Genomic DNA, 22,203 nt, shown 5'->3' on the forward strand with positions numbered 1-22,203 from the left:
AATATGTACAGTACCAGTACAAACAGCTCACAGTAAATGATACCAATATGTACAGTACCAGTACAAACAGCTCACAGTAAATGACACCAATATGTACAGTACCAGTACAAACAGCTCACAGTGAATGATACCAATATGTACAGTACCAGTACAAACAGCTCACAGTAAATGATACCAATATGTACAGTACCAGTACAAACAGCTCACAGTGAATGATACCAATATGTACAGTACCAGTACAAACAGCTCACAGTAAATGATACCAATATGTACAGTACCAGTACAAACAGCTCACAGTAAATGACACCAATATGTACAGTACCAGTACAAACAGCTCACAGTGAATGATACCAATATGTACAGTACCAGTACAAACAGCTCACAGTGAATGATACCAATATGTACAGTACCAGTACAAACAGCTCACAGTAAATGATACCAATATGTACAGTACCAGTACAAACAGCTCACAGTAAATGACACCAATATGTACAGTACCAGTACAAACAGCTCACAGTAAATGACACCAATATGTACAGTATCAGTACAGACAACAGTAGACACAGTGGAATTATACCAATATGCACATATAAACAGTCCCCATTCTAGAATAAACGCTACCGTATGGAAACCATGCGGCCGGTTGGAGCTCAAATTGAATGGGAAACAAAGTCCAGTGTTCACTTAGCTGGGCGTAACTTAGCTGGGCGATGTCCGTGGATAGCTGCCTCCGTGAGAGAACAGAAGGAAGGGAGGGTATCACTGTCCGAGGGCTGCCGTAGAATGGCAACCAGGATGTCAGCCGACCAACACTCGCTACCAGCTCCTGGTTGCGGCGATTTGCGATGCTGGCCAGCTAGGAATGAACTAGCAGCCAGTACAGTCAGTCCTCTGTGGTCTAGCTAACATTTAGCCGTGTTACTTACTGATCCATTAGAAAGAAAGCTAGCTGGACATGGGTTTTGAAGCCTCTTTGGTCACGGAGCTCCCTCCATCTCTTGAACGCCTGACTGAGGTTTACTCTTGTTTTTCCTCTTCTTTTATCACTCTCCTTTTTGCTCTTCTTTGCCTCCTCACACAGAGGAGCTCCTTTTCTTTTGCTAGGCCGTTTTTCACTTGTCTCCAAACTTTGTCCGTCTGCCATTGTGCTCGTGACTCAACTATCTCATGCCCAACTCCTCATAAGGACCAGCTCCAGTCCCTGATTGGCTGACCGACCAGTTTCACAATACATGACGCGTTTCCTGCCGTAAAGCAGATTTTTTCCACGAAATTTCGCCCCCGGTGGCAGAAGCTTATTGCAAAGATTGCACAGCCACTAAGTAACCTATGTAAACGCTGATAGTCTGATTTTACTGTGGACACTACCCTGTGCAACCCACATTATTTTCATCATGATATATTTAGGAAAAGATGCTGTCTGTTGCCTCTTTAAGCCATTAAAGCATGTCACCAAAATGTCTCTGCAGTTGACCAACAGGAAGTGACACAGTTTCCAAGATGAGCGTGGCCCAGGAGAGGTTTAGACGTAAACAAACGAGCATCCGTCTGATCGTCATAAAACCTGTTGGTGATTTTTAATGCAGACGTCATGAACCATCAAAGGTCCTGATCTCACTCAGCTTTAAGTCTTAAAGGTCCGTTAAACTGCCGCTTGCTGATATATTTTTATTTTATTTTTACTCATTGAAGATAACCTGCATGATCTGGTTTGGTTTATTCACTTTCTTGATAGAGCCAACAAAAAAATGTCATAGCTTAGTTTAGCTTAGCTTAGCTTAGCATAAAGACTGGAAGCAGGGGGCAAAGCTAGCCTGACCCTTTGGCCTAAAGAAAAGACACCGTAGTAATCAGTGAGCTTTAGAGGTGCAGGTTGCCAGTTGTGTTCACCTTTCACCAAGCTGGACCAGCTGTTCCCTTTGTCTCCAGGAAGCCAATTTTCATAGAGGCCAAACAGTGGTACTGCAGTTTCCAGGGTCTGTCACGTGATGCCATTGGGCAAAAAAAAAAACAAACTTTGCCCATTGACTCACATTGTGAAAGAGACATCTGTAAATCAGTGTATGATTTTTTTGAGTGTCACAAACCCGCAAAATGATTCCTTCCACTGTCAGGATTTGATCCAGTAACATTTGGAAAGTCTAGAAGAGCTGCAAGAGTAAATCATTTTATCCCCCTTCAAGTTAGCGGAGTGCTGAACAAGTCTGTAGTGCGCCTGTTCTCTGGGCCTGATGATACAGAGGCAGCGCTGATCATCTGGGTAATTTCATACCGTGGAAACTGAGCTTTTTTCACTTCATGCACGACTGAGCCACTTTCACAGGAATGTCTTGCCTTCAGCGCTGTATCCAGGTCTCTTCACACATCCATGGTTTCCTCCTGTGTCCAGTCTTCATGCTAAGCTAAGCTAACCATCTTCTGATTGGGGTACTCTTGGTGTGGAAATGTCTTTGCCGAAATGTAGAACTAGTCCTTTAAAGGATGAGGGCTGCCTGAGAATGACCTTCACACATTGCAATGCGTCTCTAAATGTGTTTCAGAGCGCTCTCAGCTGTCGTATTTGCCAGGAAATGAGGTAAAAATTTGGAGGAAATTATCTGTTTACATTCAGATTGAAGCTAAAGCTAATATTTATTGACTCTATATAGTGTGACAGGCCCTTATGTGCTCATGGGAGAGAGCGTGGCACCGCCTCCTTCACATAATCACATGATAATTATTCACTAAAGAATACACCGTGATATTAACTGCAGTAACTCGGAGCAGCTGAGTCCTGCCCGTAATGGGAACCAGCCCACTGCCGTTTATATTTTCATTTTCCTTCCCCATTTTTAAAGCTCCCAATTTTTCCATAAGGTAGTCATTTCCAAGGCCGAGGTGAAACCAGACACCCGGGAGCGCTCGTGGTGAAGGTCCAGAAACAACACCAGGCCGGCCTGACATCCTCTCACCTTCCCCAGTCCCCCTCTCCGTCTTTGTGCGACTGTTTCTGGGAAGGTAAACACCTTTTCACCGTGTCTTAGGGTGGATTTCATTCTGCTGCCATGGCAGTTCCTTCATCTCCCCCTCCTCTGTCCCTCCTCCTCCTCCTCCTCCTCCTCCTCCTCCTCCTCCTCCTCCCTCTGCTGCCACATCTGGAACCCAGCTCCTCATTTATTTATGTGGTCTGTGTTGTTTCTCTTTTTTCAGAGTCTTATTTAAAAGTCCTTTACCTTGTCTTGTTGGCAGTTTCTCTCCATCTGATGAGGTCTGCAATTACATCTGGCCATAACTGGTCACTCTGCAATTACACGGCCCACCACAGAATCCTTCTCCCCCTCCTCCGAGCAGCACCAGCGCTCATACGGCAGACCGAAATAGAATAGTTTCATGTCTGTTTGGACGGCGGCCCAGCTGAAACTATGCTCCGCTGCTTGACTGACAGTGGGATGTGGGCTTTTTTCTCCCCATGAAAACCCTTTAAGGCCAGTCACGTTTAGACTGAGAGCAGTCCCACTCCAGCAGCCTGTGGTGGAGGTTGGACCAGCTGGGCTCCAGGACGACAGTGAGACACAGAGACGGAGTCACTGACAGAGAGGACAGACACAGAGACAGAGTGAAAGAGAGGACAGAGACAGACACAGACACAGAGTGAAGAAGACGAGAACCTTGAAGCTGAGACCATGAACCCTCGTGGGAACAGTTAACCTTTCAGTTGCTGACGGGGTAAGTTTGGAAACACTTCGGTCTGATCTGTGGGAACGCTGAATTGATGCTGGGAGGAACGTTCAGAGTCTTTCAGTTAAGTGTGACTTGAGCAGTGTGTAGTACCTGAGTTACATGCAGTAACACAGTTGTCCACTGGGCTGAGTATTTTCTAATTGGTGATGCAGATGTTGTGCAAGGTGTTCCCACTGCTTTCAAACTCCTGCATTTAAACGGGAAACTTCATGGATGTTAAAGGCTTCTTGAGCAACATCCAGGTTTGCTTTTTTAATCACAGAAACCTTGAAGGTTTCTAAAGATGTCGGCAGTATTCTTACTTCAGAGCTTCTGATTTAAAAAGGATAAAAGTAACAATACTGATCATCTGGACTCTCAGATTCACACAAAACTCTTTTTACACTGTTACATTTAAGATGCTCTGGGGTTTTCTATTACAGTATACCACTGTCGCCCCTAAAAAATTAGATGAAGCACAAAAAAACACTGTGTCACTGCAAAGTCACTCAGAATTCAACTAAACCTTGAACCAAAATCTAAAACCAGTGTGTTGCAGTAATGAAAGTAAAAATACATTAAAATTACTGACACAAAATGATCAGATTAGAGACTGTACACATGCCTCGTTTTTTGCGGCCTCAAATTCATTGTTTTCAGTGTAAACACGTTGCAGGTGCTCAAACACCAGAGCAATGCCGTCGTACCCCACATGCGTTCCTGAGCACCTATTTCACACGGCGCAACAGTTTAGCTTTTGGAACGCAGTCATATGACGAGGACCAGCCAATAGGCTAGGTCAATAGGCTGAGATACTGTGCTTGTTGTGGTTGCTTAGTAACCTTAGATGTAACCGACTGTCGTGCTCTCGAAAACTGGCACAGAAAAGCTACAAGAGTAGCGCCCAGTGCCTGACCTTGTGTTCCTTCTAAGCAGGGTACAGCAGAGGTAGCTACTTTGGGGCTTCAGAGTTTCAGCTAGTATTAAATCATTTTGTCTCAGATGTCAAAGGGATGTAATCCACATATATACCATACAACAAATGCCAGCCCAGGAGTCTCTCTGCTCCCACAGGATCAGTAAACTTTCTGTTGCTGCATATACACAGCTTTGGCCTGTGGCCCTGGTGCTGGGGTTTGCGTCAGCTACATTCAAGTTGTGACAGTTGCAAAATGAAGGCCCTGGTGAAGTCATCCTCTACAAGCCCACATGAACAGTGTGAAGCCAATTTGTCGCTGTGGCCAGAAGTTGAATTACATCTTCCTGGTCCATCACATGATGTCATGGGGCCCCAAATTGACTTTATCCATAGACTCACGTGGTGAAAGAGACGTCAGTGAATCAGTGGAGACGACTCGTTTCACTATCAGAATTGAATGTAATGAATGTGCTAACATTTGGAAAGTCTATAAGAGACAAACATTTAAATAATTTTATCCACATTCACGTTAGCGGAGCGCAAACAGGAAGTTAGCCTCTCTGCTGTGCTTGGCTGCAGCTGGGAGAAATCTTCCTTGAGGGCTTTCTACCAGAAAGGGATCTCTTCGTTAAGGTTTGGAAAAAAGTCCTGGTTTGGGTTAAAATGAATAGATTTCTGTCAGAAAGGTCATTCTGGGAGAAAGCCTTCAAGGAAAACATCTTCCATGTGCCGCTCGGCTGCTCAGCCATCGTATGTGTGCCGGCTCTGTGGACCCCAGGATGTGGAGGATCTGAGTAATTTCATACCACTCAAATACATCTTTCTTGGCTTCACGTGCCACTGAGTAATTTTAATAGAAATGAACGGGGCTCCGCCTCCAACACTGTATCCAGGTCCTTTTATACATCTGCAACTGCGACTGCAGAGTTTGCTAGCAGCTAACTGTTGTGGTCTGATAAACAGAGAGTGGACGGTAAGGAGGGGCTGAGTGCAGATCTGAAATGAATGAACTGTAGAGTTAAGACCAATATGACAGATTCAGTCCTGATACTGTAACAGGACGCCACAGTCAGTGTACAGGAAACACCTGACACGGGCAGGAAGGTCCAATCAGCTGTCAGAATGTCACTGTTAGCTGTTAGCTATGAGACAGATCAGTGCAGCTGACATCAGGACTGTAGACACACTTTGCATTAGTTCAGTAAAATTCATGTGTTGCAAGGTTTGGATTTATACAACAGATCTTCACATCTGCTCTGACGTCTGTACGGAGAACACCGAGCAGGTCGGGAGCAGCTGAACAAGCTGTAAACACACCATGACATCACCTTTTAAATATGGCTGTACACATCCTGTGGAGACACAGTAACATTAGCTTTCACTACGAGTCTTTGTGTTTGTGTCCACCTGATGAATGTAAGTCTAATATTCACCCTCTGTTAGCTCTGTGTTTGGTCTCCACCGACTCCTGACAGATATATCTGTGTCTTTAGCAGCTGAATGTGAAGATTGTATCTGCTGATGGGTGCAGTGCAGATAACGCACAGCTGCTTTACTGAAGCTTTTGTTTTAAAAGCAGCTGCTGTTGGAAATGATGAGAGCGCTGAGAGTGAAGCCGAACAGAAGAAGTTGTCGACTTTAAAACCAAAAGTCTGAGCTGAAAGATGCTAAAACAGTCAGGAGAGCTGCTCTGAACTGAGTCAGGTGATAAGATCATTTTACATCTCACACACTGATTCTGTCTGGTGTTCACATAAAGATACTGAGAGGTGCAGCTTTAAAGCCTTTACAGTTAAAGGACTGTACCAACTGACAGCAGGGTGACAGACAGTCATGTTTCTGTACACAGGTCTGTCTGATGCTAATACAGCCACACATTTTCATTTTAAATCCAACACACTATCCATCAGCGTCCCGTCTGTGGGAACCTGCACTTGCCAATCGATGCTATCAAGATAAATGTGAAGGGTCCTTTGGGGAAACTGCTCATTGCTCTCAATCGGAAAATATTTTCTGTTTTTGTTCTGAGTCACGCTGGAGCGGCGTGCTGGAGCTGAGCGGCATGGTGTCTGTTTAGAGTGGGCTGGTCTGGTTTGTGTGGGAGACATTGGAAAACAACAAAGATTACAGTGATGACGAGGACACGGCGACCACATGTCTTTACTCCAGGCTTCTGTGTGTGTGATGTGGTGGAGGAGAAATGAGTGTGTTTGAGACAGAGACAATTAGAGATTACAGCAGAGGTGTGTCATTATCTTTCTCTGTATTTTCCTTCTTCTCTTTTTGCTCCTCAGTCTCAGTCACAGTCTCAGTGTCCGTCAGCTTCTCTTGAGGCAGTGAACCCTCACTGATGGGCTCTGATTGACATCACCTGTGTGCTCAGTGTTAACGCCTGAGTGGAAAAAGGTGCAGAGACTCTGAACACTGATATGAACTGAACTGAACAGTAAATATGTTGCAAAGACCAGAAGTAAATCTGCAGCCATGTTGTCATGTTGTCACTATATAATTATGTGACAAACAACAACATAGAGCCGAGTACTCAGATATATAATTTAACTTGTTCCGGTTCCTGTTTTGTGTTCGATGTTTTTAGAGCAACATGTGAACATTTTAGTGTCTCAGCAGTTACTGTCATAAAATTCTGCTCAGACATTCATGTTCCCCAGAGGATAAATACAAACTTTATTTAACCAGAACAGGTCCCACTAAGATTAAAAATCTCTTTTCAAAGGTTGTCCTGGTCGAAACAGACAGACAGCAGCTCAAGATGAAAACAGGTGATTATTATCAGACACAAAACAGAACAGATAATACTGCTATATTAAACAGCAACGGGACGATGAGCCGTACAAGCCGTACAATGTATCCTCATGCAACACTTTATATAATATCCTAAGAATCAGCTCCCCACGATTGATGGCACACACTATACATCAAGTGAAACAGGTAAGTAAGCTTCCATTGATTCATTTTGGAAATTAAATTTATGTAGATTAGTGTTAGGAAAGGGAAGTTATGCAGGGTTAGGGTTAGTAATTACAGTAGATTTGTTTTAGAAGAGATTCATAGATTAGGGTTAGTAAAAGAAACATGGTGATGAATTACCTTAATAACTTTGATGATTCTCCGACTTTCCATCTGGAGCCATAATCACATCAAAATTTAACTTGTCCAATACTTTGATTTACGACCTGTGAAACTTACGACATTCTTATCACAGCTGTACTTTGTGTTTACTGCTGTTTAGCTAATGTTAGCATGCTTAAATAAGATGGTGAACATGGTCACCATTACACCTGGCAGTGGCATGTTTGCATTGTCTGTAGACCCTTTCACACTGTCTGTTCAAGGTGGGACTCTCACACCATTATGCTCTGTGAAAAAGGTACAATCACAGAATGGGTCGTGTCACCTTTAAGTCGGCAGTGGTGGTAGCAGCAGCAACGAGACGACGTCTGTATAAACAGGTTAGCTGGCAGGATGGGTCTGACACTTTGACGACTCTCTGTGTGTGTGACCCACCACAGGAGATGTAAAAAGCAGCTGTTAGCAGTTAGCAGCTAACGCAAAGAAGAAGAACAGCAGCTGTTAGCACTTAGAAGCTAACTCAAAGAAGAACAGTAGCTGCTAGCAGTTAGCAGCTAACTCAAAGAAGAAGAACAGCAGCAGCTGTTAGCGGTTAGAGGCTAACTCAAAGAAGAAGAACAGCAGCTGTTAGCACTTAGAAGCTAACTCAAAGAAGAACAGTAGCTGCTAGCAGTTAGCAGCTAACTCAAAGAAGAAGAACAGCAGCAGCTGTTAGCGGTTAGCAGCTAACAAACAATGAGGTCCAGGAGCTCCTTACCCTCCGGGCAGAGGACGAGATCAGCCGCCATATAACAGGGACGCTAAATGATTGTTATTGACATGTGATGTCATTGCTGTTGTTTATAAAGAGCTGCTGTCACATATGTTATATGTCACACTAGAGGCCGACGCTGTTGTGTTACATGTCACGCCTCTTTAGATTATGGAGTGTTGTCTGGTTGTCTCTGAAAAGCAAAAGGAGGACCTCTGTGACGTTAAAGACACACAAACACAATAAGAATGAGCTGAAACATCGTCAGTGTTTCGCTCTGGTCGGCCTGTTTTGACCCCGACTGTTTGGGTCCAAAAATAACCTTTGTGAGAATGTGATTGTTGCGTTCATCACTCTCACAGTAAATGATAGCTTAGCATCAGTTGTAAAGAGAAAGAGCTTCAAACTGAGCGGTTCATTTAGCTACGACGACCACTTCCTGTAAACATCTGCTGAGCTCCTCTGTCTAATAATATGGACCGGTTGGGGATAAATCCAGCAGCATCCTGCCTGGTGAACAGCTGAGGAGGGCGTAGCTAGCGTGGTGAACATGAACCACGGGTGCAGGTGTGGCCGTCACTGTGCTGTCACACTGTTTAATTAGGTTTCTCCTCCTTGGCGGGCGGAGGGGTGGAGACTGTCAAGGTTTCCATCTCTGCTGTGTCTCACCCACACAGTCATTGTCTGAGACATTCAGAGTTTACAGACTATCACTGAGGGTGTGACTGAACCGTGACACCGCAGCTAAAGTTGGAAACACGAAGCTGAACTTGGCTCCACACACGTCTGGTTTTCAGGAGTTGAGTCGAAGCATTGTGAAGTCAGACCAGTGTTCACACAGAACTGGTTTAACATGAAGACTTGGTTCAGTCGTCAGAGACAGAGGTCAGTCCGTCCTCTATAGCTGCTTCTTTGATAAGGTCCCACAGTGTGAGCTGGACCCTGCAGGCCTCCGTCCCTCGCTGTCAGCAGCGTCTCTCTCCTGGCTGAGGTCGTTTCTTTGTGTCTTTGAGTCAGGGCCGGCTCATCTTGGTTCTCCTCCCACGACTCTGCTGCTCCCCACAAGCCATTTCTCACACAGCGACGGGTTCGATCCAGATGCCCACGAACTGTGTTTACCTCAGGGAAACAACTGTGTCACATTTATTCTCTTTCAACCACTCAACATGAATGAATGAATGAATGAATGAATGAATGAAGAACACAGTGTTTAGCCTCTGACTGACTGACTCAGTGATGAAGCTGAGTCCCGTGACAGATGTGGTACATTCCTACACACACATGGCGACAACAACAACATCAGTGGCTCGGGCTGCTGCCTTTGAGGTGCTGACCTTTGACCTCGGTGGAGTCCAGACAACATCTTCCTCCACATGGAGCCAGCTGCTCGTCTCTGACATTCATCACTTTTTACAGCCTCTGTGATCAAAGACAGTTCAGTGAAAGTTAAAATCAGAAGCTGATTCAAACATTCGTTCATCCAAAGAATCAAATGTTTCACAATAAACATTAAAATTAAACTGTTGGAGATTTAGGACTCAAACCTTCTCTGCTGACACAGTTTGAATAAAGCTGGACTGCAGCGTGATGCCTGGATGAGAACATCCCATGTTAATGTGTCAGATTATGGCCGCTGCACGTGTCACGTGTTCATCTTTGACGCCGCTGCATCGTGGGTAACTGTGAGTGTGGACATTTGAGTGTGATGGCGTTCATGACTCAGTGGAGGCTCCTTCTTCAAAGTGGGGACTCAATTAGGAGAGTGCAGGTATAAATTTTTGCGTAGGTGGGCCGAATATGGCAGCCACCGAGGGGCCCAAGGCTGGGAAATAAATCAATACGAGACCGGTTGAATTAGAGCGTCAGCTCAGAGCTCCTCCTGCGCTGACCTCCTTTCCTTCTCCTTCCATCTTCATCTGCTAATTGGAGGGAGGTCACGGCTCTGTGGGCTTCAGTCTGTTTATCTGTCACTGCCATGTTTGCTCTGTGGCTCTCGTTACGGTTCATTGGGGAGATCATGAGAGGAAATGGAGGCTTCAGTTTGCTCTGTGATTCACAAGCTCATTGCTCCTTCCTCCTCCTCCTCCTCCTCCTCCTCCTCCTAGTTGGAGCCGCGTTTGCCTCGTTTTCAAACTGTATGCTTTGACTAAAATGAACAATGACAGCAATATAGTCCACGATGAGCAGCGCTAAAATCAACCTGCGTAGTTGTCCCTCCATTGTGACATTAGAAAGTGTCACATTTATCTTGCAAGTGTACTCTTCTTCAACGTTTGCTTTACTTCCTGGATTTTTCCCACATGGAAATTCTGACCAATCAAGAGCAGCTTTCTCACACAAGGCATTTGATCTGGTCCTCTTGTAAATGCTGCAACACCAACCAACTCTAGGCAATTATACAACTTTGGAACAACCTGAGTCCCTGATTCAGACCAGAGGAGACCACTCTAGGACTGACAGCAGTCTAACAGGTCGAGGGGAAGTGTTCAAAGTCCCAGTTTTGTCTGACCAACAACCAAAAACCAAAATATATTTAAGTTACAATGATATTAATGGAAAAAAGAACAAATCCTCACATTTAACATGAGAATATTTATTTTTGCATGAAAAAATACTAAAACAATTAAAATACTTGATGAATTTTCTCTTGATGAGTTACTTTATACTTTAGACACTGTAAATTGACCCTTTTTGGATTTTTCCTCACTGCACACGACTTTATTTATTTATTGTCATTTGGTTGACTGAACTTATGAAAATAAATTCAATCAATTTTATTTATAAAGCCCAATATCACAAATCACAATTTGCCTCACAGGGCTTTACAGCATACGACATCCCTCTGTCCTTATGACCCTCACAGCTGATCAGGAAAAACTCCCCAAAAAACCCTTTAATGGGGAAAAAACTAAACCATGGTTTAAAGAGAGGGAATAACTGTCAGGAGTTACCTCTGTCACCTCTCTGATATCTGACGTTGAAATCAGCTTCGTTCAGTGTTTATTTCTGAGGATATTGTGTGTGTCTGAAATGAGACATGGCCGACTGTTTTCAGACCTAATTACCCAGAAATCTCTCTGTGTTTACTTTTCGTGCCTGAGGTGCAGAAAATAGCATTTGTTTTTTTGAAGTGCCACGTGTGTTCTCGCTGCAGCTTTTCCTGCATACCTTGTGATTTCTGCAGCAGATATTTACTTATCACTCTGACCATGTGTGTCCCATTTACCCTGCATGAGCCGTCAGCTCAGCACTCAACAACAGGCGCAGGGAAACGCCTTAAATAACTCCACCCTGCCCTGAGCTGGTGCCGGCATTACTCCGTTCAGATGTGAGTGCTGGACGAATCCTCCACCCCTGATTCTTCTCCTCTCAACACACACACACACACACACACACACACACACGGACCCAGCCCACCTAATTTACTCCCACCTCCTAATGTCAAACAGCTGTAGAGTCGACTTGCTGCTGTTACGTCTTCTTCCCGCTCTGCTCTCTTTTTCTGTGTGGCCCCAAATATCAGGTCACTCAGGAGCCCAAATCAGAACCCAGTATCTGTCCAGGTTTATTTATGATCCGCCTGTTGGATCTGAGGTCATGGATTTACATTGAAGGTGCGTGTGGGTGGAGATGGATAGACAGACAGCCGGCTATAAATCGTGCGTATGGATCGTGGTAGACGGCGGTGTTTTCAGCGGCCTGCGCTCTCTGACATGTTAAGGTGGGCCGTAACTGGGCCGATGCCATTTCCAAGGCACTTCATCTAACTGAAGGAGCTGCACGACATAAATGCCACTGACGTCAGTTTCCCTGTGACTGACAGAAAGAAAATCAGGCAGCGATTGCGAGGCTTCGGAGCAGCAGCTGCTGACGGGAATCCGCTTCAAAGGATTGCTTTGGCGTCGTGCCTGACGTCCAACCTGGAGGCTGGTTTCTCAGGAAGTTAACCCTGAAGCTTGGGACACAATGTTCAGGACAGAAAAGCAGCAGACCTGCTCTGTGCTGAGATCACTGGAGATACAGAACATTAACAAGAGTGTTTAGTTCAGCTAAAATTAAAAAGAATAAGAGAAAACAGGCAAAACAGAAACTTTAATAAAAACAGCTTCATCAAAATCACCAGCTGGTGTCAAAACCCCCTCCCTGATGTTCCACCTGACAGTCAGGCAGATTCCTCACAGACTTTCTGTTGTAAAATAAACCTGCTGAGTTGTTTTTATGGAGCGTTCTCATTGAGGGAAGCTGAGAGGTCTTGCTGTTTTATAGAGAGCTCATACTGAGTCTTCCTCCAGAGTCTCTGGGAGTTGTTGTTGGTGCCTGGAAGAAATGTACTGTGGAGTTAAAGATGATTTTACACTCATCCTCTAGGGGGCGTCGTCACTGCTACTGGCTTTAAATTCATGCTTTATGGAATGGCAACTACAGTTAGGTTAAAGGAATACTTCACCCCCCAACGACCACGTGTAAATCAGTTATCTCGTGTTACATCGAATCCTTGAAAAAAAAAACATTTTCTCGCACGCCTCCGATAAACAAAGATTACAAACATGGAGTCACATGAGGCGGCGTTTCACTATTCTACCTTGATTTTTTAAAGATTAGTTTGGACTCACCAGAATCGCACAGTTACACAAACAAAAAAACAAACCAAGTGATCAGGCTGTCTGCTCTGCTTTTAAGGTTTTCTACAAAAAGTCATTTTCTAGAAAACACTAATGAATGTATAATCCACACATTTGGGAAAGTTGCGTTCACGTTACCGATGCACTGACGAGAGTACAGACTAAAGAAGGAAGTTTGGAGGTTAAAGTGGTGGATGGGTCACAGAACACTTTTCCCAGAGGACCAGTGTTTTCAGATCAGTGTGAACTTTGAGTCATTTTAAGGTTCATCGTCACCATGTTTCTTTTCCTAAACCTAACCTCTGTAACTTCATGTTCAGGATGCACTGTCATTCATGGGAGCTAATCTGTAGGATATCATACAAGCCTGATCGATGGAGGCAGCTCCTGTGTTCAGTGAGGTACAATTACTGTTTTTGTCAGTGGAGTCTTGAAGAGATGACAGATGAGTCTACTGTCAGTTGGAAAGGTCTGTTTGTGAAGAACTGAGCATCTGACAATGAGACTTGGGTTGTGGTACGAGGCCCCCGTTTACTTCAATTCATCAAGACTTGCTGTGTGGGAGGAATAAAGTTTCCTTCACTAACACAGGGTGGGTAACTGATACTCAGACGGTCGTGGGGGGGGGGGGGGGGTATTCCTCTCAGGTCAGGGGCAGGTTGTAGTTATAGGAGATAATTTACAGCTCAGGGTGGTCTGGGACTCGGCAGATAAAAACCTTGGCTCTGCTTTGGGAAAGATGGTTAATAAAAATCCACCCATTAACTGCAGGTCTGTGACAGGAAGCAAACTCCAGACTCCTACATTTATTCCACACATGACTGTCCCCTTTACCTTCCACCTCGCTACGTGTAGGGCACGCCACTTCCTGTGTTGGCACTGGATGTAAATTATGAGGTGCAGAATTTTCCAGTGTGGACATAATTCCTCAGGACGCTGGGCTGCATGCCAGTGTCAGGTTTATATCCTCTCTGCACAGGTCACATGATGTCACATGGACCAGCACTGAGACCCAGTGCCCCGTCATGCTGCCATGGGTCTACACACGTGTGTTACAGTTGTGTGTCTTGATTCAGCGACATGTCAGACACTCATCTCTGCATCATCAGAGAAACATCATGAGTTCTGTTGGAGTTGTCCAGCCTGTACGTCCAGGTGTCTTGAAACCATCTTGGGACCCTTCGACTGGTCTGATGATGATGATGATGATGATGATGATGATGATGATGATGAGCCTCTGGGCTGAGACTTCCTGTTCCATGTGCAAGTCATTTCGGCTAAAATGAAGATATTGGCAGATGATATCCGATGGGTTCTGAGACTGCATTTCGGCTGCTGTGTTCTGTTTCTTCACACGGACTGTTTACTTGCTGCCACGCATGGTTTGTTGTTATGACTATAAGAAAGAAACCCGGGTGTTTCCAGTACCAACACTTTGTCCCTTAAATACACCTGCAGCAGGGCAGGAACAGTTCACAGTATTCATGGTTCAGTTTGATACGACACAGCGGAGTCACAGTTTGTTTTTGATACAGTGAAAAAGAAGAATTAGTGGAAAGATGCTCTTGGTTTTTATCTCAGTAGTTATTTTGGTGAATTTGTGGTCGATGTCATCTTTAAGTTCATTTCTCATTCTGGTTGTAATTTTATCTTTGACGAATCTCAGGTCTGATTTCAGTTTGTTCTGCATGATCTGAATCTGTTTGCTGACGCCATCCAGGCTGGTCTGAGACACTGCCGTGGTGTCGTTAGCTTCAGGTGTTAGCATGGTCTTTCTGTCGGTCGGGCAGCTTGACCTTAGTTGTCTGTGTTTTTCTCAGTCTTTGTTTTCGCTGCACCTCAGCTCACTCTCGGGGTTTTTGAGCCCATCTGTGTTTGTCTAGCTCTAAAGTCTGATCTCTATTTTTTACATGTGATGCTGAGTTTTACCTGAGTGACCTGTTACTGCTGATGTCAGAGCTCACTGCATCAGTGTTGTTTCTGTCAGCCCACTGTGTGTCAGCTGTACTGTCCCTCTGGGTTAGCTCCTGACGAGAGCCTGTGGCTGAGCGTCGGCTCGTTCTTTAGCTCGGTGTGTTTTTATCCAACACTCTGTCTCTCCTCATAATTCACAGTGAAACCAACGTGGCTCCAAACAGCAGACCTGCCGGTTATCAGACGGAGACGGTCTTCTGTGTCTGGTCTGGTGATGGTGTTACTCGCCATCTTGTAAGGAGCTAGCGTAGCGTAGCATCTCTCCCAGTGTGTCTGACTGCAGTGAAATGTTATGGTTTGGGTGCGAGCTAACAGAACAATTCAACATATTGTTCAGTTTGTAGTTCGTACCTAACCAAAGCCTCGTACCAAACAGTTCAGTACGAATATGTGTATTTTTACGCCCCTCAGGCTGTTCCTATAAAAAGTTGTACATATCCTGCGTGCTTTTAAAGACTGTGATCACGTGCCCCATGTGCTGATGGCAGTAAACAAGGAAGGTAGGTTGGAGTGGAGGATGGGTCACAGACTTTTGCCTGGAGTCACGTGTTCAGATCAGTGTGAACTCTGACTCATTTTAAGGCACATCTTCACCATGTTCCTTTTCCTAAACCGAACCTCAGTAACTGTACATTAAGGACGTATGATCATAGGATATCATATGAACTGTTCTATGAAAAAACATTGCACCTTAAAATGAGAGTTAAAACCATGTGCAACACATAACCTGATCATAACCACCGTACCTGTAACACTTTATATCTAGATTCTCTTTTTGTTACTACTTGTACGATGTTATTATAATTTATACATACAGTGTTTTAGTGGTTGGAGGGAGAGTGTGCCCTGAGTCTGTAATAAAGGTTAATGTGACAGATAATCACGTTGACCCTTGAACCTTGTGGAAACCAGAGAGTCCTGACCTGGTGTGTGTGTGTGTGTGTGTGTGTGTGTGTGTGTGTTGTGCAACATATCCTTGACTCTAATGCACAAGCATGATTAAACTTGATGGTGTTTATTTCTGTGAGTGTTTCAGCTCCTTCAGGCCCCTGAATGTTATTCTGTGCACGAACCCTCGATACTTTTCAGGGACAGCGGCCACATATTTCATGACACTGTGGTTCAATCTGAGCTGTGTTTAGATTTGAGTTTTGGCTCGGAGTCCTGCGTTGACTTAATCTTGTGACAAAGGCCCAGTCAGTCCAAACCACAGGTTCTCAGATGGATGCAGTCGTGTCTCCTGGTTTTAACCTCAGTGTTTGTTGACACTCGGCTCCGAGGTGACTCAGCTGATGTTTCAGAGGAGAGAAGAAGGCCAGACGATTCTTCGACTCTGATTTGGTTTCCCCCTCGTCTTTGCCACGAGGACGGTGTCTCAGCCAGTTGTGTTCAGTTTGTGAGGCGGGTGTGGTGAAGGTTAGGTCATACATGACAACACCCATCAACCCTGTTATTTTGAACACCACGCTGGGCTGTGACTGGTTTCTTCTTCAGTGGTGCCTCTTCTGTTTTTAATGTCAGTAAAACTCAGTGAAACTAAATGAAGTTTTTAGGCATAAACACCTGTGAGGCTGGCTGTGTGAGGAGCGTGACCTGCTGCAGGGTGACGACAGAGCACTGTGTGAGCAGCATGTGTCAGGTGTCTCTGGCTGATTATGGTCGCATACTCTGCTTTTACCTGACCACGCTGTGAGCCTGTCTCCAATTATGTCAGCGTGACTCCCTGTTAGCCATGTGCTGTGTGTCCGTGTGTGTTTCTCTCTGCAGGCCTGGCTCATTCATTATTAAGCAGCTCCTGATGTTGTGCTGGCCGTTGCTGCTCTGGTGTCAGGTACCCTCCACTGAACCACACCGAGCCAGGATCCAGTTCCAGGAGCTGCTCCTGCAGCCGCTCAGCTCCAAACCCTCGTTAGCTCTGGATCTTATTTATCTGACCAACTGTCGATGGAACTGGGAAACTTAAAATGCATTTGGATATTTCTCTTGGCGTGACGTTGGGGCAGTTTGAGCTCTCAGGAGGTACAGTGTTGCTATCATGTTATTTTTTTCTTGAAAATGAGAATTACGGGTTCTTTTATAGCCGATCATAAAGAACCAGGGCAACAGTGTGTTCACTTCAGCAGACTTGTGGTTCATTTCAGTTCATTTCATTTTTTGCGGAACAAAATGTGTCTGAGGCTCCTCTGGTGTGTGAGGGAGGAGGAGCTGAAGTGTAAGTGCTATCAGTCGTAGCGATCTGTCCTCTTTTATTAGTGTGACATTCAGCAGGGCGGCTGGTTTTATCCCGTGGTCGAGGTTACAGGTCTGTGTGTGCAACATGACCCCGTCTGATCTCATCTGCAGAACTGAAGCCCGTTTAACTTCCATATTATTATGCCAGAGGAAAGAATGCTCCCAGACCCAAATAGAAAGCTCAGTTTTTGGCCTTACAAGGGAATCTTCTCTTTCAGTCCAGTCAGTGGACGGGGACGTTTTCATCTCCCAAACTGGTGCACACAGAGACAGCAGGGCCAGTATGGACAGGCCCAGTCTCTAGTTAACCTTTAATAGACTGTGCTCTCTGCATGAACTGCTATAGATGTAGACCATTTAACTTTTTGTGAACTATGTGACATGTTTGTTGGTGGGCGGGGCTTAGCTGGAGGCAAAACAGTTCTCCACAGACATTCGCTAGCGCTAGCTAACAAGTTGTGTTGTCTTGTTTTAGACGATGGAGGAAGATGATGTGAGTGGTGCGTTCAGAAACACTCATTGTGAGTGTGGGAGCGCACTCTGACACAAACTGGAGCGTTGATAAATTGGGAGCGCTGTCTGAATGAAGCGTTGGGTTATCCAGAGCAGCGCACTCTCAGAGTGGCAGAGCGCACTCTGGACACTCTGTCTGTGGAGACGGAGCAGCAGAGCGCCGAGCGGAGTGAGTGTGTGATTAACTTAACCGTTGGTTCATTCATGTAGAAATATAACGCTGCGTTTCTTCCACCAACAGGGCTCTCATTTTAGTGTAGAGCGTCAGACTGAATTTACCAACGCACCATGTCAGGTCACTCACTCTCCGGGACCGCCAGTGTTACTTGAATAAGTAAACACTGACCAACGGGACCAGACTGGGCGACCCGTATGCTCTCACTCAGTGGATGGATGTTGTCAGAGGAAGCCAATCTTACAAAGGAGGACCACACTTGTTTGTTTTGCTATGGAAGCTAACGTTAGCTAATGTGCTAAAAAGTTAGCGTTGCAGAGAAATCCAATCTTCCTCTTAATCCCTCCCCAGTTTCTGATGAGGTGGACATGATAACCCTTAATACACATAACCTTATTCATCCCTACAACAGGAAATACTTTTTCCCTAACCTGATATGAAGTGTGCGCTGCACATGTGAGCATTTTTGATGATGGCCTCCGTCCAGTCCTTTGGTCTTATCACATTTAACCATAGTTGTCTTTGTTTTTGTTGACGGGCAGTGGCGGCTGGTTTTGAGCCATGACTCCTTCTATTCTGGCTCCCAATAACACAACAAGACAAACACATTTTAACACTCCTATGGAGCCTACAGCCCTGTGGGGGAGAGGCAGGTTTTGCCTCCAGGTGATGACATGACATCATCATTATAAAAGGGTCTATATGTGTGTCTGTTTGCTGCTGTCATCAGGTTGTAGATGAGACGTCTGTTAACCTTTTGAACTGCAGCAGAATGACTCCTCTTGTTGAGCTGTGTCTCTAAGTGTGCAGTACACAGTAGAGTCTGTTTCCTGCCTGATTGCAGCTTTAAAGAGAAAGAAAACTTTTATTCCTATAAAACAGAGACAAGTTCACCACAGTGAGCTGCTCCTGCTTCGCCCTGAGCTCCAGAGTATGTCCTGGTAACAGTGGATGGATGCAGTGTGACTGACAGAAGTACAATGGGAGTAAAACTGTGGTTGTGCTGTCAGGTGCACTGTCAGGGGAGCATTTCACATGTCAGCCGAGTCCATCTCGTCTGTGGAGGCTGCTGTCAGACGCTGAACAATAAGCGGCTCTCTCCAGCTCCCAGATGGATTTATAAAGTCAGGAAGACTTAAATGATCCATTAAGGAGTCATCCTCAGCACAGCATCCACCCTCGCTTCCCTGCGCTGTTTAACTTTCTAACACTTTCATCTCAGAACTATTTCAGCCCTGCGCCATCGCTACAGAAACTTTAGGTAACCTCTGATTCACCCATCGTCCCGTTCAAACTTTAACTTCCCTGTAAACTGCTGAGCAGATGACTCACACTGACCACTCATCAGTACACTGTATACACACTGGAGTCTGTCTCATTCCTACTGAAACACAGTTTACTCCACAGCTGCACTTTATTTGGCTCTGTGTTTGGTGTGAGTCTTAATTACCTGCACATCTCCTGCTGCACGGTCGGTCGCTCACAGACACAGGTGTGTTTGTGTGAATCTAAAGGTGCAGTAATCAAAGCAATATAATGCAGTCCAATGTTTTTAGTTTTTATTTGTTGTATTTGTTGTCACGATAGATAGGTATAAAAATAATGGACGTAACCCCTGTGACCTCACCTACTGGTGATGATGATTCATAATTAATACATTATCTAAAACCTAATTTATTTTATATACAGTAATATTCATGCTGTTTTAAATAAATAATTTGATTGTATTTCCTGATCTTTGCTGTGCAACAGTTGCTGTTATGTGAAAGAAATTAAAGGCCTGTCCCAAATATCGGCCTGTTGATTTAAATGTTAATAGCCCGGCGTGCTAACTGAAGTTTAACAGAAGTGTGTTTTAATGTCTTGTTGCAGTGAGTTAATGCTTAAGTTGTCGTACCTCTGGTTTCATGTTAAATTAAGACAGCTGGATCAAAGCAGGTTGAATTGACTTCGTAAAAACAGGAACATCATTCGGATCAGATCAGTGACCAGAAGGTTAAACACCGGCCCGTGAATAGAAAACTTTCACTCAACATTTGTGTATTTCTGAGGTGTCTTTGTCTCGACAGCAGACAGTGGGGAGCTGAGAGAAAAGACAGGGACAGAGAGTATAGATGACGGCGGTGGTCCTGAATCAGACTCGAATGCAGTACATTAAAGTGGTCTTAGACATCTTGACACCTGAGACACCAGGAAGCAACATTATATTCAGATATATAGATATCAGATATATAGATATAATATTCAACAAATATTCAGATGACGGCAGTGTGGCTGATTGCAGAGCTAAAATTGTAGTCAGTGTTTGTTCGCTTTGCTGAAGTTTACTAAAACCAGACTCCATGTAGATACCGTCCGGCTCCTCTTGACTCTGAACTCTTACAGTAACCTGAACTTCTGCTGTTTAATAAATATTGAATAAACTCTGAAAAACCCATCAGCTGTATTTAGAGAGCTGCTCATGTTACAGGAGTGTTTGCACAGTGCTGTGTTGTTACCTACTTTACCCACAAATCCATCTCCTATATTTCCACTGGTCGTTTCCTCCTCTTCCTTCTCAACTCTTTCAGTCTCCGTCCCAAACATCGTGGAGCCACCATCTGTAGTAAAAATATATGGAAACAGGAATGGTGCACATTTATTCCTGACATCACAGTGTGTCACACTCAAACTGTGACGCTCCTGACGCTGCTGTCACCATCACCAGGAGACATGTCAGGACGGTGACACTGGTTTTCTATCATTAGCCACAGATACATGGAGCTGCTGTACAGTGTGGTGTTGTGTGTCTTTGGGCAGAGTTATATTAAGAACAACAGCCTTCAGTCAGCATGCAGAATGAGTCCATATACTGTACTCTTATTTATTGCATTATTATTTATACATCCTCACTTTAAAATAAAAAAAGTGATGAGGAGACAGTGGAGTGAACTGTGGGAGCTGTCAGTGATTCCAGTGGTGGTTCCCACTGTGATGACCTGGATGTAAGCAGAGTGAAATAAGGTTAACGGGTGGTGAAGCTATAGGGATTATATTACTGTACATCCATGTTCTTATACAGGGACAATAATATCAAGATTAAACAGTCTGCAGCACTTTACTTTACTTTAAAATAACTCAGAGTTTATGTGTTTTCACACAGGACACAAATTTTCTCAGGGAAAAGTCCTGTGTTTGCTTGTCCGAGTGAAACCAACCATATTCTGCAGGATGGAGCAGGTCAGTTTGTTTCAAGAATAATTAACAAGATCAACTTATCCTAATATAATGGCTTATATCTCATGAATGAGTGCCCTGCAGATGGTGTTGTCCCGTTATGTACTTAACGTAAAGTTACGTAGCCTACATTATGCAAAGTTATGTAGGTTAAGTTAAGGAAAAAAACAAGGTCTGAGTGTTGTTACTTTACGTACTTAAAGTTAGGTACTTACAGCTAAGCTATGTGGGTTAGTTTTAGACAAATAAAGTTACGTAGATTAGATTTAAAAAAGTAAAGTTTCGTAGGTAACGTAAAGTTATCAAAGTTATGTGAAGGAAAAAAAAAAGTAATAACGTACCTTAGAATAAGTCAGAGTTTACACACGGGACACGAACACCATGCTCTCGGGGTAAAGTCCTGTGTTTGTTTGACCAATCCACCACCTCATTGTTCCTCCTTACAAAGAGTTTCACTCTTTATACTCCTACTTCCTGCTCCGGTCGGTGCTTGATAATGTGATTGCTGCCTTTACAGTTATGTGGGTTACACATGAATTCTTGTGTGTTACTTTTAGTAGATGGACGTGGCCCATTTCAGAATTGCGGGTACATTTCAAGTTTAGATATAAAACAAAAAATAAGAATGAATTTTTCCATTAAACTTTTTTTCATTCTCATAGAGCACACTTTGAATTTAACATTTCCAGTATTTGCTAACCTTAAACCTGTACCATTTAAAATATTTAATCTGAAAATCAGTGTACTAACAGAAAAAATGTTCAACTCTGTTGCAGACAAGTTGGGTCAAATATATATAGTACTCAAATGTAATACAATTTAAAACCATGTCTTCCCAAGGAGAACTGTTGTCTTTACATCCATTAATTCAATTTTAAGTCTTGCAAGAGAAAGACTCTTTTTCCTAGAGTAAAAACATTAACACATTCAACTGAAAAGTAGCCAAGGTTTGCATTTTCTCTAAATACAGCTTTAAAAATGAATGAAATGCTTTGAAATTTCATGTAGTGAG

General features: G+C 44.1%; 1 protein-coding gene across 2 annotated transcripts in view; it reads left to right on the forward strand.

Moving 5' to 3' along the window:
• Nucleotides 1–3,505: 3,505 nt before the first annotated feature.
• The window catches only part of LOC125887332 (protein inscuteable homolog), a 70,022-nt gene continuing 51,324 nt past the window's right edge, over nt 3,506–22,203 (forward strand). Inside the window, exon 1 of one of the 2 annotated variants that reach the window (XM_049574046.1) lies at nt 3,506–3,705. The gene's annotated coding sequence lies outside the window, so the exon portion shown is untranslated. Of the gene's footprint in view, nt 3,706–16,960; nt 17,075–22,203 lie in introns of those variants that run through there. The other variant, XM_049574047.1, reaches the window with a different exon arrangement.

This window comes from Epinephelus fuscoguttatus, linkage group LG4 (assembly GCF_011397635.1).
Source record: "Epinephelus fuscoguttatus linkage group LG4, E.fuscoguttatus.final_Chr_v1".
In the NCBI taxonomy this organism is placed as follows: Eukaryota; Metazoa; Chordata; class Actinopteri; order Perciformes; family Serranidae; genus Epinephelus; species Epinephelus fuscoguttatus.